We start from the raw sequence: 15,383 nt of genomic DNA, 5'->3' as shown, positions 1-15,383 counted from the left end.
GATTCATATGTAGAGTCCCTGTCTCAGTCCCTGAGAGCAGACGAATCTCATACTAGGAGAGATAGGTCTGTCCAGGATGTGCCATATGCTTCACTGCATACGGGAGAGCAGAGACTTTAGGGCACCTGTGGATACAACCAGCCAAGGAGGGGGCATGTGAGGTTGGAAGAGGGGATGTAGAATTGTAGGATAGGGAGGGTGGGGGGACAAGGACTGGGCAAGGAAGAGGAAGGAGGATTTGAACACTGAAGGTTGGGCTTTTCTGTGAATAGTGCATGGACCAAACATCTCTCTCTCTCTCTCCTCTCTCACACACACGAGTTTCTTACCCAGAAGTAAGCCTAAGTGTGATTGAAATAACAGCATCCCTGCAGCCCAAGTGGCAACTGGCTTTTCCTGAGCATTGAGCTCGGAAAAAGGATGAGACACAGAGAGTACAGCCCTCTGGAGAAGTCTCGAGAAGAACCAATCAGTGCTTCTGCCAGAAGTTAAAGTAGAGATGAACCTCCAGCACAGCCATGCTGCTCGCACACAGACCATTGAAAACCAGCATAAGTTTAACCATTGGATCATACCCTCTCTATGCAGAGCCCAAGACCAAATGCTGTAAGCCATCACTATCTTCCCAACTAGCAGGTAGGACATGTGGTTACCAGCGTGGGGCTCACACAACCTAACATCAATCATCAGCAGAGCAGATGTTCACATCTGGCCCCAGTGCTGGGGTCCCTTCATTGTATTGCACTTCACCTTGGGATGGCAGGACTCAATGCCCCCTGCATATCTCTGTTGACTGTCACAGATGTGCAGGGCACAGATGGGGATGCCTCTTCAGTGGACAACTGCGACTGGAGGCATAAACCCACTCTTTCTGCATGCTCCATCACCTTGAGCTGTGCACACAACACCTGCAAGTCATCTATGCAAAGATAAGCCTAATTCAATCATCAGCCAGAGCTTTAGTGTAATTATGAGCTGTTTAAGCCTCAGGTTTAGGCTTCAGTAATGTCTTTTGAGGGAACTAACAGTATATAACAACATGACTAATGATGCACTGTACTTAGCACATGCAAAGGACCTCATTTTGGGTAGCTACCTACAGCACCTTTTGACAATGAGAATCTGTGCGACTGGGTATCTTCTACTAAGAGGACAGCATGTCTTTTATTTGTGTACCAAAGGTTTTAATTTAGCCTACCTCAGAAGAGACCCAAGGGAAGGAGAACATTTTGCTGCCTTCAGAAAACCAAGAATCATAGAATCATTGAGGTTGGAAAAGACCTCTAAGATCATCGAGTCCAACCATCAACCCAACACCACCATGCCCACTAAACCATGTCCCTAAGCGCCTCATCTACACGTCTTTTGAATACTTCCAGGGATGGTGACTCAACCACTTCCCTGGGCAGCCTGTTCCAATGTTTAACCACTCTTTCAGTAAAGAATTTTTTCCTCATGTCCAATCTAAACCTCCCCTCGTGAAAGAAGTACCCTTTTGCACTGATATGAGACATAAGCTCGGTGTGTGGGCGGCTCTGCATTTACCAAAGGCCAGGCATGCTGATAAAACACCTGAGAACAGGCCCCGCACTTGGAGATAAATGTCTTTTAGAGCAGTTACTGACATGTGTGTAACTCCCTCAAACAGCATCTTGTGCCCTCTGGACACATGGGCCAAAACTCCCAGTCTAATTTCTCCTCTGACAAGAAATAGATAGAGAGGGAGACACTGCTGTGATAAATCACCACTTCAGTGAGGTCTCTGTCACTGCCACACGATATCCTCATAAGCAAACTAAAGGAACAAGATCCAGCCAAAGGCAGCACCATTTTGCGAGGTCTTCTGGATGCTTGTAACAAGGTTAACCTGTCAGGGTAAGTTCAGTGGCATCAGCTCTGCTCTTCCATTAAGATCTGTGACACGAACTGCAGCTGCTCCACAAAGATTAACAGAAATATAAGAAATACAGCATCTCCCTCAGGAATGCAAGAAATAGCTCTGCTGCAAGACACCAGCAAAATATCCAGAGACAATGACCAAAGGCTTCTAATTATCCTAGTCTATAATAATTAATTGAAATGAGGAGGTACATATGCAATATGAAAATGAAGGGATGTATTGAGGGGGATTTACCAGGGCATCTTTCTCAGCTGTGGACAGGGACAACAGGGGAAAATCTTGTCCCAGATGAACCATGCTTGGGAAAGGAGCAGGGAAGGAGTCCAACCTCCAGTGGGAAGAGGGGCAAAGGTGGACCAGGCTGGTGTTACTCACTCTTGACTCAGCAACACTGACAATACAAAAAAAACCCACCAAAACCTAAAAAAAACCCCACATGGCAAAAGCTGTGAGTCAAAGAAAAAGGGGGAGTTGTGGGGGTTTTGTTTGGAGAACCGAGGAGACGGTCTTCAGGGGATCAAAACCCACCATGAAGAAGACGAGAAGCTTGAATTTGTTTAGATGTCAGCCCCAGAGCAGGGCTGGAGAAATGGCCATAGAGCTGTACTTCTATGATGTGAACTAATTAAAACCCAGCACAGAAGTGCAAGTGCTAAGGCAGTTTCCCCATTTCAGAGCCCCGCAGCAGGCAGAGACCGCGCAGATGCCTTCTGAAGGCCACAAGCACCATATTGCCATTGCACAGCCGTGGCATGGGGTGCTTCCACCTGGCGTAAGGAAACTGGAGGAACACACACATAGCAATGACAAAAGGAGCATGCTACCATCACCAATGCCCCCATGTAAGGCCAGCTCAAAGTTATGGTGCACAATTCCAATAAGTAACTGTGATACCACAGGAGAACGCTGGAAGGTGGAGGAGACAGCCAGGCAGGGCCACTTTCTGTGTGTCCCATTTCTTGTGCTCTTCTCTGGAGAGTGGGGAAGAGGAGAGAAAGATGAAAGCTTTATTCAATGCATCTTGAAAGTTTGCACAAAGGGAATCCTGTATTTGAACAGCTGTGGTCAAACAAAAGTGTGGGCTGGGCTCAGAAGTAACACGTGGAAATACAGAACTGAGAAATACTGACCTTTGCTGAGTCCAGTGCTCTTCCCCATCTTCTGCTTCCTCAAGCTGTTTTCTGTATTGCAGTAGCTGGGTAAGAGCTGTATGGACAGTATCTTCTCTGCACTGGCAGTTTCCAAATCTCTATTTCCTGCTAAATTGCATCATCAGTGCTTTCTTCACCTTACATTTCTTCAATTTTTTCCTCTCATTTTTGCCTCTTGTCGCACCCAATGTTGCTTTTGCCCATCCCCTTCAAACACCATTATGAGCAAAGGCAGAGATTTCCTGCTCAGCAGCAGGAGGTGGGAAGAGCATCCCAAAAACTGAGGGCTGGCCCTGGGTAGCAGGGAGAGGATGGCAATTACTGTACTCTTATGCAGAAAGAAGGTGGGCCAGGCCAGATGGCTTGGGCATATCTTAGCAGCGATGCATTGCTCGTTCTCATCCGTGCACCGTTCACAGCAAGAGCAGTGCATAATGAAACCACACATGAAAGACCATAAGAGCAGCTATGCTGGTGCAGAGAAAGATGACATCTCCCACCAGGGTTTCTGCACCTCTCACAGGGAAGAAGAGTAGCCCATCCCCACACCACCGTCCCAAGACCTGCAACAACCCATGTCCCACAGGGTGGGTGCAGCTGCTGGGTCCCCCCAGCCTGGAAGGGTGACTCCACCCTTGCACCCCTGAACAGGGCTTCAGAAGGGGCTGGGGGAGTCCAGCCTCCACCTCTTACTGCTGCTCTGCCACCCACCAGTCCATCTCTCCCCCTTCTGCCTCCAGGCTCATTTTACTGGGCGCTTCCCCAGGTTTCTCACCTTCCCCCACCCCTCCCTTCTTTGCCAGGTTCACCCAATTTCCACCATCCTCTTCTGCAGTCTCCCTGTTTCTCCCATGCTCTCACGTGCATTTTTTCCTCTCTCCTATTGCCATCTCTCCTCAGAGCCCCGTATCTGTCCACACTCCCCTTCTCCTGCAGACAGAGAGCTGCCGCCCCACATCCCTCCTGAGATCTCCCCCCAGATGCTCACCCCATGGGACACATACCAGCCTTTCTCTGCACAGAAGCAGGGGAAAGCTGAGGAGAGGGGGTCCCTTACCCTCTCGCTAGCACCTCTCTCCACTGACCACTCCTCCTTCAGCTCTGTGGCTGAGATGGTTGCTGCCAGAGACCCTTGATAATAGGAAGACATGAGTGTTGGAGCAGAAGCCAGGCTGTGCCTTTCCTCAGGCACAAAGGTGGGACATGGAGACAAGGCACAAGACTCTTTTTGCAGCAACGATGCATGGGAGAGATGCGGTGAGAGGGGGGCTGGAGCACGAGAGCTCAGAACTGGAGATTTCACTGAGGTCCTCCACTAGAAACGTTATTCATCTCATGGTGATTCCTCATTTATAATTACACTGAGACCTAGCAGTTCACTGGGCTTACAGTAGTATTGCTGGTGCTCCAGTTGCTCAGTCACGTTATGCCCAGGCAAGTGCCTTATGGAAATTCATCAAATCACACTAAAGCTTTTATCATTCAAGACTGCAATTTCAACAAGAAAAGAGAATATGTGGTGGATGTCGAAGGACAACTATGCTGTCATCAGAGATGAGCCATGGGGCGTACAGCCTTTGTGAAGTTTTCCCACGTGGTGCAGATGAGACTGGATTTATTGTGGACCTTTGCTGCCCTAAACCTTGTATAATGGCTTCATCCGTCCAGATGAAATAAAACAGGTGCAGCCCACCCTGGCTTTGATGGGGAAAGAGAGAGGTCCCCCTCTTTATTCTGGAAAAACAACGTAAGGTAACATGCCAGGGTCCTGGAACAGAGACACCATGCCACAATTTACACACTAAATACAATATGAGCTAATGTAGACATTGCCTTCCTGACCTCGCTGACCACACAACGATGACTTCAAATGTCCTCACGTGTGTAAGAGCGTGCAATCATGCTTTTTAAATACACCATCACACACCATTTTTCAGCAACGCCCCAATGTACAAACCCATTTTGTCCCTTTATCAACTTGCAATATTGAGGTGAAATAGGCTCCTGAGCCCAGGTGCAGGGTTTGGGGCACCCCTAGGTGAGGCTGGTCAGGGCCATTAAAGCCTGTTGGTGCCCTCAGGGCCCTGGCACAGACACACGCTTTTCAAAAAGGACGGCTGCACATAAATGCTGCTCAAAGGAAGGCAATGGCAAACATGCATGTCCCTTCTACATATGGCTAATGTTTTTCTGCATCGTTATATCTTTTTTTGCAATGTATTGTGGAAGCATAGCTCATCAAACACTTTACATGTAGACAATTTTCAGAAGCCCTGTCTGGCATCCACTGCAATGAAAGGCAGGATGTATCTGCTTAAACCTATTGAAACATTTAATCACAGATTAGCATGTATGACAGGACTGAAACTGAGGCTGGGCATGCACACTTCATTTTGCCCCTAAATCTGTAATTTTTAAACCCAGACAATTTTCATCTCTGTTCTGGGGCTGGCTACATAATCCTAACCTAGAGAAGCTTCCCAAGTCACTCTTAAATCAGACATTTATCATGGTTCATCTGAAGAGGTTATTTTAGAGAGACACCCCAGGGAGGGATTCAATTGGCTGTTTATAGATGCTTAAAATACAGCTACCTGCATTTCATCCAGGCACCCAAAGCTCCCTTTACTGTCAGTGGAGGTAATGGGTGCGGGTCATGTCATCCTAAAGTAGGCATCTAAAATAGCTTAAATGAATCTTAAATGAACTCCATTCCCAAATGTAGTTTAAAGATGCAAAAAGATAGCAAATGTATTGCTTCCTTTAGGATATGTTCTCCTGATAGATTCTCCTCCTTGTTAAATGCCTGAATCATATTTTGAGCTTAAAATTGCTTAAAATCTTTCATCCCTGAGTCTTAGTACATCTCTGCCTGTTATATTAACTATTCCTCCACTCACATTCTTTGCTAGGCACATAAATAGTGCACGCAGTCAAGTAACTCCCCAACCTTTCCCTTGCGTTGCCTCCTTTCCTTTTCATGCTAAATCCTACAGAGGCAACAGCGCCTGGAAGCTGTTCTTCTAATATGACATTTCTTAGCTTTTTATTTGTTTTACATTAGACATGTAAAAGAAGGAGCTCTGGTCTCCACTACTTGGAAATTTTGCTAGCCACTAGCATTTGAGTTGATTGGCCACCAAAAGAAAAAAAACCTGCCCCAAACTTTACAGCAGAGAGGCAGAAGGCCAGAAAACATCTTTGTGCAAGAAAAGGATTTGATAGCGGATATGAAGCAGGGGAGGCATAAGGGGACTTCTTGCACAAGCACAGGTCTACACTCTGAGCAAAAGTAAAGTCTTCCGTCCCATCTCACCTCAGCATTTCCAGGCACTTTGTATGCCCATCAGTCTGGTGACACTTTCAGATTTTATGGTCTCTGCCCTTGGCTTGGTCTGGCTCAGCACTTGAAATTTCAACTCCAAGGCATGTGCATTCAGAGACAAATCATGCTGTTTATTTATGACACCTGGAAACAGATGGACTGTTCCTGTTCAAAGTTCTAAATGGCACTTTTTTTTCCTTTTTTTTTTTCCCCTCCAGGAGGATTATCACAGAGCAATACTTCCTGTAAGTTTTGATCCACATCAAAAAATTATCTGAATGGAAACCACTGTGCAGCTTTGGAGGAAGCAGACCCTGAGGTCGCTGCAAGATTAGCAATCTCAGGTCATCCCACCAGCCTGAGAAAAGCTGTCTCCCTCCAAAGTGTGGTACAGCTCCTGCAGCATTAGGAAATAGCACTGAAATAGCAGCCCAGCCCAGATGCAAACTTAACTTTGTGCTTTTAAAAAGCATGTGCTAAGAGGGATCAGACGTGAGGAATATGGAAGGGTTTGGAGGAGAGACAGCAAGATGTCAGACCTTCTGAGAAGCAGGTTGCCATGGAGACTGGCTCGTTTAACCCAATAAGGGTCAGGCAACCCTTCATGTTCAAGCTAATTTAATTAAAGAGGTGGGAAGGATGAGCAAAATAAATTGGCACAGACTTCACTTTGGGATGCTGTTCCTCAGGCTGGGTAGGATTCATGATGCCAAACTTTGGTTGGGCATCTCAAGCATCACAGGGCCATTTGTAACCAAAGCCAGCCCCTGGAGAGGAAGGACCAGATGCAGAGGACACCCCGGGGCAGTGGGGGGAGATGGCACTTGCAGTGCCTCTCATCCCTCCACCCAGCTGTGACAGGCACATCTCTCCTAGGACGAGGAGCTTCCAGCTGCACTAGATGCTCTTCTTGATGGGCTTCTTGCCTGAGCCATTGGTAATGTGGCTTTATCTCCCTTCTGAAATTGAAATGTGGATAAAGCAAAGCTGGCAAGGTAATTATTCCTCACTGTCAAACATTGCTCTTGGTTTGCTGTCTGGAGACAGCTGGAGAGGGATGAATCCCTTTGTGTTTGCAGCAGCCTTGGATTTGCTCCAGGAAAAGGTGCAAACAGGCAGGGAAGTTTTGCATTAACATGCTCCATCGGCATAGATTTTGCTGTTACTGCATCTAAGCTGGAGAAAAGGGCTCATCTGAAGTGAGAGGGCAGCTAGGGCCCAAGCATGAAAACAGCTCGGTGCTGAAAATGCAAATCTTCAGCACAGAGAGCTGATGTCACTCTCAGAAGACATCACCAAGCACCCAAGAAATGCAGTGCCCTGTTGAAAGCCTGGTCCTTAATGGCATGACTGACAGCTTTCTCTGCTATAGCAGGGTCACTGAGAGCTTTACATGTTACCACTGACCACCTCCTTCCTGGCACGCTGCCTGCAGCTCTTCACCTTCCATCTGAAGGGGTGCTCCCCATACAAGGGTTAGAGCTGCCATCTGCTCATTCCCTCCCCTCCTCTCTCTCTATATATATATCTTTGACCCCTGATACCTGTTTCTGCTCTAATCCCTACAGTAACACACAAACCCAGAAAGGTTGAGGTTGGCAGGGCACTTCTGGAGATCACCTAGTCCAACCCCCCTGCTCAAAGCAGGGTCAGCTGGAGCAACTGGAGTTGTTCTTGCTCCCAGCATGTCACCAGTGCCATCACAGGGCACAGCCACCCATGGTGGAAGGTGCTGCGCCACAGGCTCAGGCATGGTCAAACTGTTCCCAGTGCCAGAGTGGGAGGATCACCAGAGCATCTCACTACTCTTTATGGTCTCCATCCCTCTGTTGATGGCCAGATGGCACAAGGGGATACTGTGCTCTTGGATGAAAACACACACACAGTCAGCTGAGCTCTCAACACCTTTAAACCATCACTAACTGGAAACAGCTCACTGAGTTAGTGGCTGAGGCCAGTGTGAGCCAGTCCTCCCCACCCCGCCCCCCCCAACATAGATGTCAGCTTCAGGCAGAAATAAACCTGCACCCTCAACTCCAAAAGCAGCCCTGGGCCACCAACACAGATAGAGACACATTTTTAGACAGAAAAATCCCATCCAGTACATACCTCTTCCCATTCATCAACCACAGGACCTAGTTTATTGCTTAGTCCGGTCTTTTGGCAGTTCAGGACCTGTTTCTGTGGCAGGAAAGGCTCTTTCTTGCTTTTTCTGTTAAAAAAAAATCTCTTTCCCTTTTCTGAATCTTGTCCAAATTCATTCACCGGCCCTCTGCCTCTCTTCTGAATGACTCCATGGGAGTCCTTGTGTCTCAGCATTATTATATTTTATTTACACAGCACAATAAACGTACGTGGCACTTTTCAACATACATCAAACAGCAAGGTCCATTTTCTGATGAGTGTACAATTTGATTCAGAAAAACACTGTATATAAAATGCAACAGTCTCCTGGCCTGGATAAGCTGAACTGTACTGGTGAGGAGACTGAAGGCTCTTTGCTGTATTTCCTCAACCCCTAAAATTGAAACAGAAGAAACCCCTGTCTGTAGATGAGCATTTTATGTTGAACAGCCCTGGTGACAGCACCCCCTGGGGCTGTTCAGATTTACATCTGAACACGTATCTCTGCTACTTGTGCCAGGCACATCTTTCAGGTCCTGATGGATATGCTGGTCCTCACAAGCAGCAGCAGCGATTCAGGGCTCCTGCTCCAAAGGTTTTCACCAGCCAGACCACATCAGGAGCCACCACCAGGAGAAAGCCCAAGATCACAGGCAGGAAAAAAAAAATGCAACCGGGAGAGAGGAGAGCTGCTTTTCTTGGTGTGAACTGTTAAAAACCACCACCTTGGAAGGGCTGAGCACTCTGGGACAACTTCAGCAAAGCACGAAGCACCAAGCTGGAGAGTCCCTTGAGAGGGATATGGTGAAAGAGAGGCCAAAAGCAGTCCTCCAAGCACCCGAGTGCTCTCTGCTATACACCCAGCAAAGCACATTAATTAGCGAATTGGATAATTTTGAAATCAGACTAAGAATATCTATTGATGAAGGACAAATAATTAGTTGTCAGCATCTCACAAGTTTTCCAAAGACTGCTTCCTCTGGGCACAGCTACACTTATCTAAACAAATAACAGTGAGTAAACGCAAGGCTCAGATAAACAAGAAAGAAATGCAGTGCCTAGAGGCATTTGTGCTTCCCCACAGGTGCACTACATGAGCTTAATCCAAAGGCTTTTCCTCCCTCAAGCTGGTGAAAATCTTTCCCAGGGTTTCAGAAAACTTTAACACTAACCTAACCTCAGCACTGCTCTGAAAGTGCAAAGTGCCAGGAGTCAACTGGTGAGATTACTGTGGCTTGTTTCCCCTTGGCTCTAACAAAAGCTGCAGTGTGAGTGCGGTTTGCACCGTCAGTAAGATGTTAATGCCATGCAGCATCACAGAGGTGACAATGTTACAGCAGCCCTGGGATTGCCTTGCAAGGAATCATGACAATTGTTCATTTCTGTGCCATGCTGAATATATTCTCAGAGGTTGAAATGACAAGCCTAAATCCATTTAAATTTTCTAAAACACTTTTGGGCTGGGCAATTCCATACTTTTCAAGTCACAGGATTCAAATTATCTCAAACAGCTAGGCAGATGCTGTTTTGTTTGTTTATTTGTTTTTTACTAAGTGACCCAGCATAGAAAGTTCAAAGATCCCCCATGACACAGAGGATTCATACTGTTTAGGGAAACAGGCTATTGCCCCGGGCAGCAAAACCACAGGGGCTTTTAATATATTTAAAAGGACATCATTGATTGATGACTGAGTGTTACCTATAGAGGAGCAATCCTCAGAGGCCATCACGCATAGAAAAGTTATTGTAAGGCTGCTGGCATGTGGCACACAAACACACTGCAGTGACCTGCCAGAGCAAGATGTTCCAAGCACAAATGTTCCTTAGACATGACTCAGCTGCTGCATCATGAGGTTACCTGCATGCTTTAGGGCCTCAGGTACCCCGGATTGGGTTCAGTCCTGCACAGCTCACCCATGTGCATCAGGGCATTTTATGGGACTCCTCACAGGGGCTGGCTCCCCCCTCTCCCAGAGGCACACCCTGGAGACCTTGCCCGACTACACACATCTCCAGTTGGGACACAAGAGCCCAGCTCAGTCACCTGGCTATAAGAGACACTCTCCCAGAAATAGACCTCTTCTGGAGAGTTTTAGTGAAAGAAATTGGAATATAAGCACACTTAGGAACCAATTTGGTTGCTAAGGGACATTCATGCAAAGCTCAACCAGGAAAACCTAATGCAGGAGGGAAGCCCATGGCTTCTCTTCCCCCACCTCCTCCCATGCAGGCAGGGCACTGCTCACAGGTCAGCCACCCTCATGCCCACCCATGGGGAAAGATGTGCCCAACCTTCTGCCCCCACAGGTAGAGGGGGGCACCAGGACAGTGTCCTCCTGGACAGGGAGTGCAATTCTAAACGAGAAGATCAGAACAGACCTGGAGCAGGTTTCCAGAGTCAGCCGCAGCCCAGGGATCACCAGGCAAGTCCAGCTCAGTCCAAGAAGTCAGAGAAGAAAGATCAACAAGGTGCATGGCCAGACATAGGTATACCTACAGCAGAGCTCGGGCACAAGCCAAAGGCAAGCGTGTGAACCCCACTGCAGCTCCTCAGCAAAGGGCAGGAGCTCTTTCTCACAGCTTATCTATTTTCCCAGCAAGCTGACCCAAGGTTACACAGCTGTGTCATATTAGAGCTCGCCTTGAACCCAGGCAGCCAAGCCCCTGGGGTGGGGGTGAGGGTGTTGCAGAGGCTTCAGTGCACTCAGGGCTCTGATGCTGCAGCTAGATTTGCATGTGAAAATAAAATTAGTGCATCACTACCACACGTAATTTCAAACCTGCTCTGCAAACCAGCAGCCCCAATCTGGCATGAAGCTCCTGCACTGTCCTGCCACTCACAGATCACAGCCAGGCAGGCAGTTTAGCCTGCAATATGCATCATGCAGCCTATAGGGCTCCTTCTGACTTGTTTCCAATTAAAAATGCTTCATAGCTGCTGGACTGCGCAACATATCAACACTGCAGTGCCCCTGCCTGCAAGGTATCCCCCATTTTGGAGACCAGCAGGAAACTTGCATATTGATCCTTCAGGGCTGAAATGGTAACTCCGAAGAAGGCTGCATGGCTGCTCTGCCAGCTCATCCCGAGTGCCAGGACAGCTGCTGCCCACACTGAACAGCTCCACGGGCACCCATGGTCACCCAGTGTTTCTGGGAGGACCCAGCTCTATCACATTATTTGGGCAGTGCTGTGCTAGGCAGAGGCCACTGAGGAATAGATCCAGTAAAAAGAGCTCAGATGGAGTCACAAGGATCCCTCCCCAGTCTTCACAAGTCTCATGGGGACTTCCCAGTGAACACATTTCCCTGCCACATCCACAGACAGGAATTAGCAGCTCTCCCTGGTAGTGGTGTGAAATGGGGTGAGAGCTGATGGCAGCAAGTACCTGAACCTTAAATCCTCTGTTCATCTGGATACCTGGACCTATGCCACCATCCAGAAGGAAAACTCCTCGGACTGCTTGGGGCTGAGACCAGAGTGGAGGTCCCTGTGTCACCACGGTGGCTGTGAATCGGTGCCATCTGCTGCTACATGAATGTGGGACTGTGGTGCTCTCAGTGCTCCAGCAGACTGAGAGTTTGAACACATACTGCTAAATTAGTTACAGAAATGTAATCACATCTATACACCAGAGAGACTGCTAACGGCTGACGAGTACGAGGAAGGCGAGGACTGGAGGTGTGCAGGAATGCAGATGGACTGGGACAGATCTTTAAAGCAGTTCAGCATTAATTGTCGGGAGAACTCCCCAGCTGATCCTTTTACTAGTGCTGTAGAGGGTGGCGTTAGAGTAGCTCATCTTCAACAATTGCCACTTCACATCTTGCCTCCTTACTTGAGGAGGAAAAAGTATTTCATTATCTCTGTTATCAAGAAACATCTTCCTGCTGCTTTTAAAATGTAGAACAGGAATACCTATTACAATGTCTGGCTTTCCTCCACTGAGACTGCCAAGTTAACTGCTTCCATGTGGAAGTGAGTCTGTGCCAGTGCTTGTATTCCTGTTATTCCTGGTAGAAATAAATAAATAAATAAATAATCTCCCTTCATTCCTCCAGACAGACGACTGCTTCACAGAACTGTCAAGCTGTCACTCTCAGCAGAGGCATCCAAAAGGAACAATGTCAAGTGGCTACATGCAGCCCCTGAAACATTTTTGAGGCCGAACAGCACTGTTTAGCCAGCCAGTCTGGGCTCCCAGGCCAGAGACAGGGATGCTCCCCATGGAAATCCTTTGTCCTTTCTACAGCCCTGGGCTTAAATTATGATATATTAGTGACATGTCATGCTAGAAGAAAGTCTATGCAGGAAGAAGGTTCACAGGGAGAACTGGAGCCTACATGGACCATGCATTGACCTCTTTCCCATGCAACCATCGTGTGTATCTCCACTCCCTTACCGCCACTGCACCATGACAGTAGGAGCTTGTGGAGGGGTATGTGTGTGTGTGTGTGTGTATGTTGGTGCACTACACAACATCCATTCTGGAAGCGCTTCACCTCAGCAAAAGAAAGAGTCATAAATAGTCAAACTGTATGTCTCGGTTCTCCTTGCATGATCCTCTGTTAACAGACTTTGCACCTTGGCATCTGTTTGCAATGGTCTTGGGGAACCTGATGAAGAGCAGGGAGGGGAGCAGATGAGTAGCGTCTGTTGACCCGAGGCTCCAGGCTATTAGGAAACGAGACAGTATTTAACACATTGGAGAAAAAAGCGTGGGTGACACTCTGTGCAGCAGGATCACTCCCAGGCGCACGCATGCACACACATACTCAGATGTTTTATAGGGCAGCGGAATCAGCATTCACTTTACAACTGACCTGGATTACTAATGCAATGAAGCCAAGGCCCCAGGCACTGCTCAGGGGGCATGGTAACCAGTGCAATCTCGGGGTGATGCACACTCATGTCGGTCCTGCATCCACCCCAGTGTGTGATCTGAATGGGGTCAGACATCAGGTTTGGTGGCTTTTCCACAGTTGGCCAATTTAGAAAGCAGCTTCAGAAAAGAGAAAGGAAACAGAATCCAAAAAGTGACTCATGAGGAGGAATTAGTAACTCATTAGCTCTGGGGTTTAAGCGGAGAGTTTACTGGTCCTGTGGACCAGGGCAACATGCAGCTCATACTAATCCAGTCTCTTTCAAGTGGCAAGAGAAACCACCGAAGAGAGAAAAAGCCCTTTCTGGATGGATTGACTCCCACCCAAGGGTGGGAGCTGCACCGCTGGGAAAGCAGAAAGAGATGATGTGCCCCACTTCAGAGGTTTGGTGGCAGTTGTGCTTGACCAAGACACTCTGAGAGGAGGAATCAATCCTTATCTTTTACAGTATCTCAAGCTCAGATGTACCATGGCAGAGCATGCTCCACCAGCTTGGAACATGAATTTTGAAATAAACCCCTTTTTTTCATTTGGGACACAGTTTGTTGCTGATGCTGTTGCAGTACCACCAGTCCATGTTCTCCAGAATTTCTGATGGACTTTGAAGCATGAGATTCAAGTCAACAAGGCAGGTTGTAGTGGTTATTGCTCTGCTACCAGGGTTTTGGCAGACCACACTGTGTTCGGGGCCAGGCTTAAATATTACTTGAAGCCAGTGTAGTAACAGCCCAGTTGGGCTTTTGTTAGAAGTGCTGGGATACCACAGGAGATGCACTGTACACCTTCTGAGATCACTGCAGGCCAGGCAGGATACTCTAGAGCATCTCAGCACCAAAAGCTTTAGTGTGAGCAGCTGAGCCCCAGACATCAACGTTACTATGAACAAATCACACCCCAAGGTCTATTCATAATATTGACAAGGGATGGGCATCAGCTGCAGACTCCAGAGCCTTCCACTTAGCGGACTGCACAACTGAGTCAAGGCCTGAGACAGTGCAGAAGAGGAAGCATTGCATGGAACATAGGTGCAAAAGAAGACATGTCTGTCTGGTGTCTGGCACCATGAGCAACGCTACCTCCTTCCAGCAGCTTGTCCAGAAGGTCTCCGGGAAGTCCTGTCCTTACTGACCTTAGGGATGTCTTGGATACCCTAGATTATTCCAAATGGCTCTAAATGCCTTAGCTAATGAAACTCAGTGAGGCCCTGAATCCTCACCCCTCACCAGTGGACAAAATCAGGTCAGGCCAAACCAGACATTGCATTTGATGGGCTGAATCACTCTCCAGACTCCAGCAGCTGCATTGACTATGTGTCCATTGACTGGGTGTTTGGACACCCAGCACACACATAGACAACCTCAGCTGGGTGAGTGATTATAGGTTTCCTCATCTGCAAACTGAACATCTCTGCAGAGCTCCCAATTCTGAAGGAAATTTAAGGCATCTACATTTACGTTGTCTACGCTTAGCAAGATGAATCCCTCCTCCAGTGCAAAAATGCAAGAGCCTTCACCTCTCTGCACGTATCTGCTGTATTTTTCACAAGCAGTCAGAGGAATAAAATGGAAATGAGTCATGAAGAAACTTCTTCCTGTAACAGTAACATATGAGGAAGGAGATGCACATTATTCAGCTTAGTTACTGGCATGGCAATGCCAAAAAAAAAGCAGCCAACCACACAAGCCAGTGTCAAAGGTATTTATGACCTTCACCCAGCAAAGGTTCATGGATGAACCTCTCCAGCATCCTCTGCTGGCTCAGCAGTAGGATGCTCCATGCTATGAAGCTCTCCTGACTCCACCTTTCTGCCCCAAAGCTGGTAATTATTTCTTTCTGCAGAGATATCCTCTATGGTTGCTGAAAACAGCTCTCAGCTATTCGGGATTTGCTTACTGATATCTTTATCAGGCTTTCAAAACATTCAGCCCTTCCAAGGGTCTGAGTGTCTCACCTGTATTCCCGATCCTCAGTTACATCCATGCAGAAATTGTGTGTATTGT

The sequence above is a fragment of the Aptenodytes forsteri genome, unplaced genomic scaffold (assembly GCF_000699145.1).
Source record: "Aptenodytes forsteri isolate BGI_AS27 unplaced genomic scaffold, ASM69914v1 Scaffold276, whole genome shotgun sequence".
NCBI lineage: Eukaryota > Metazoa > Chordata > Aves > Sphenisciformes > Spheniscidae > Aptenodytes > Aptenodytes forsteri.
Note: the sequence above shows the minus strand (reverse complement) of the source record.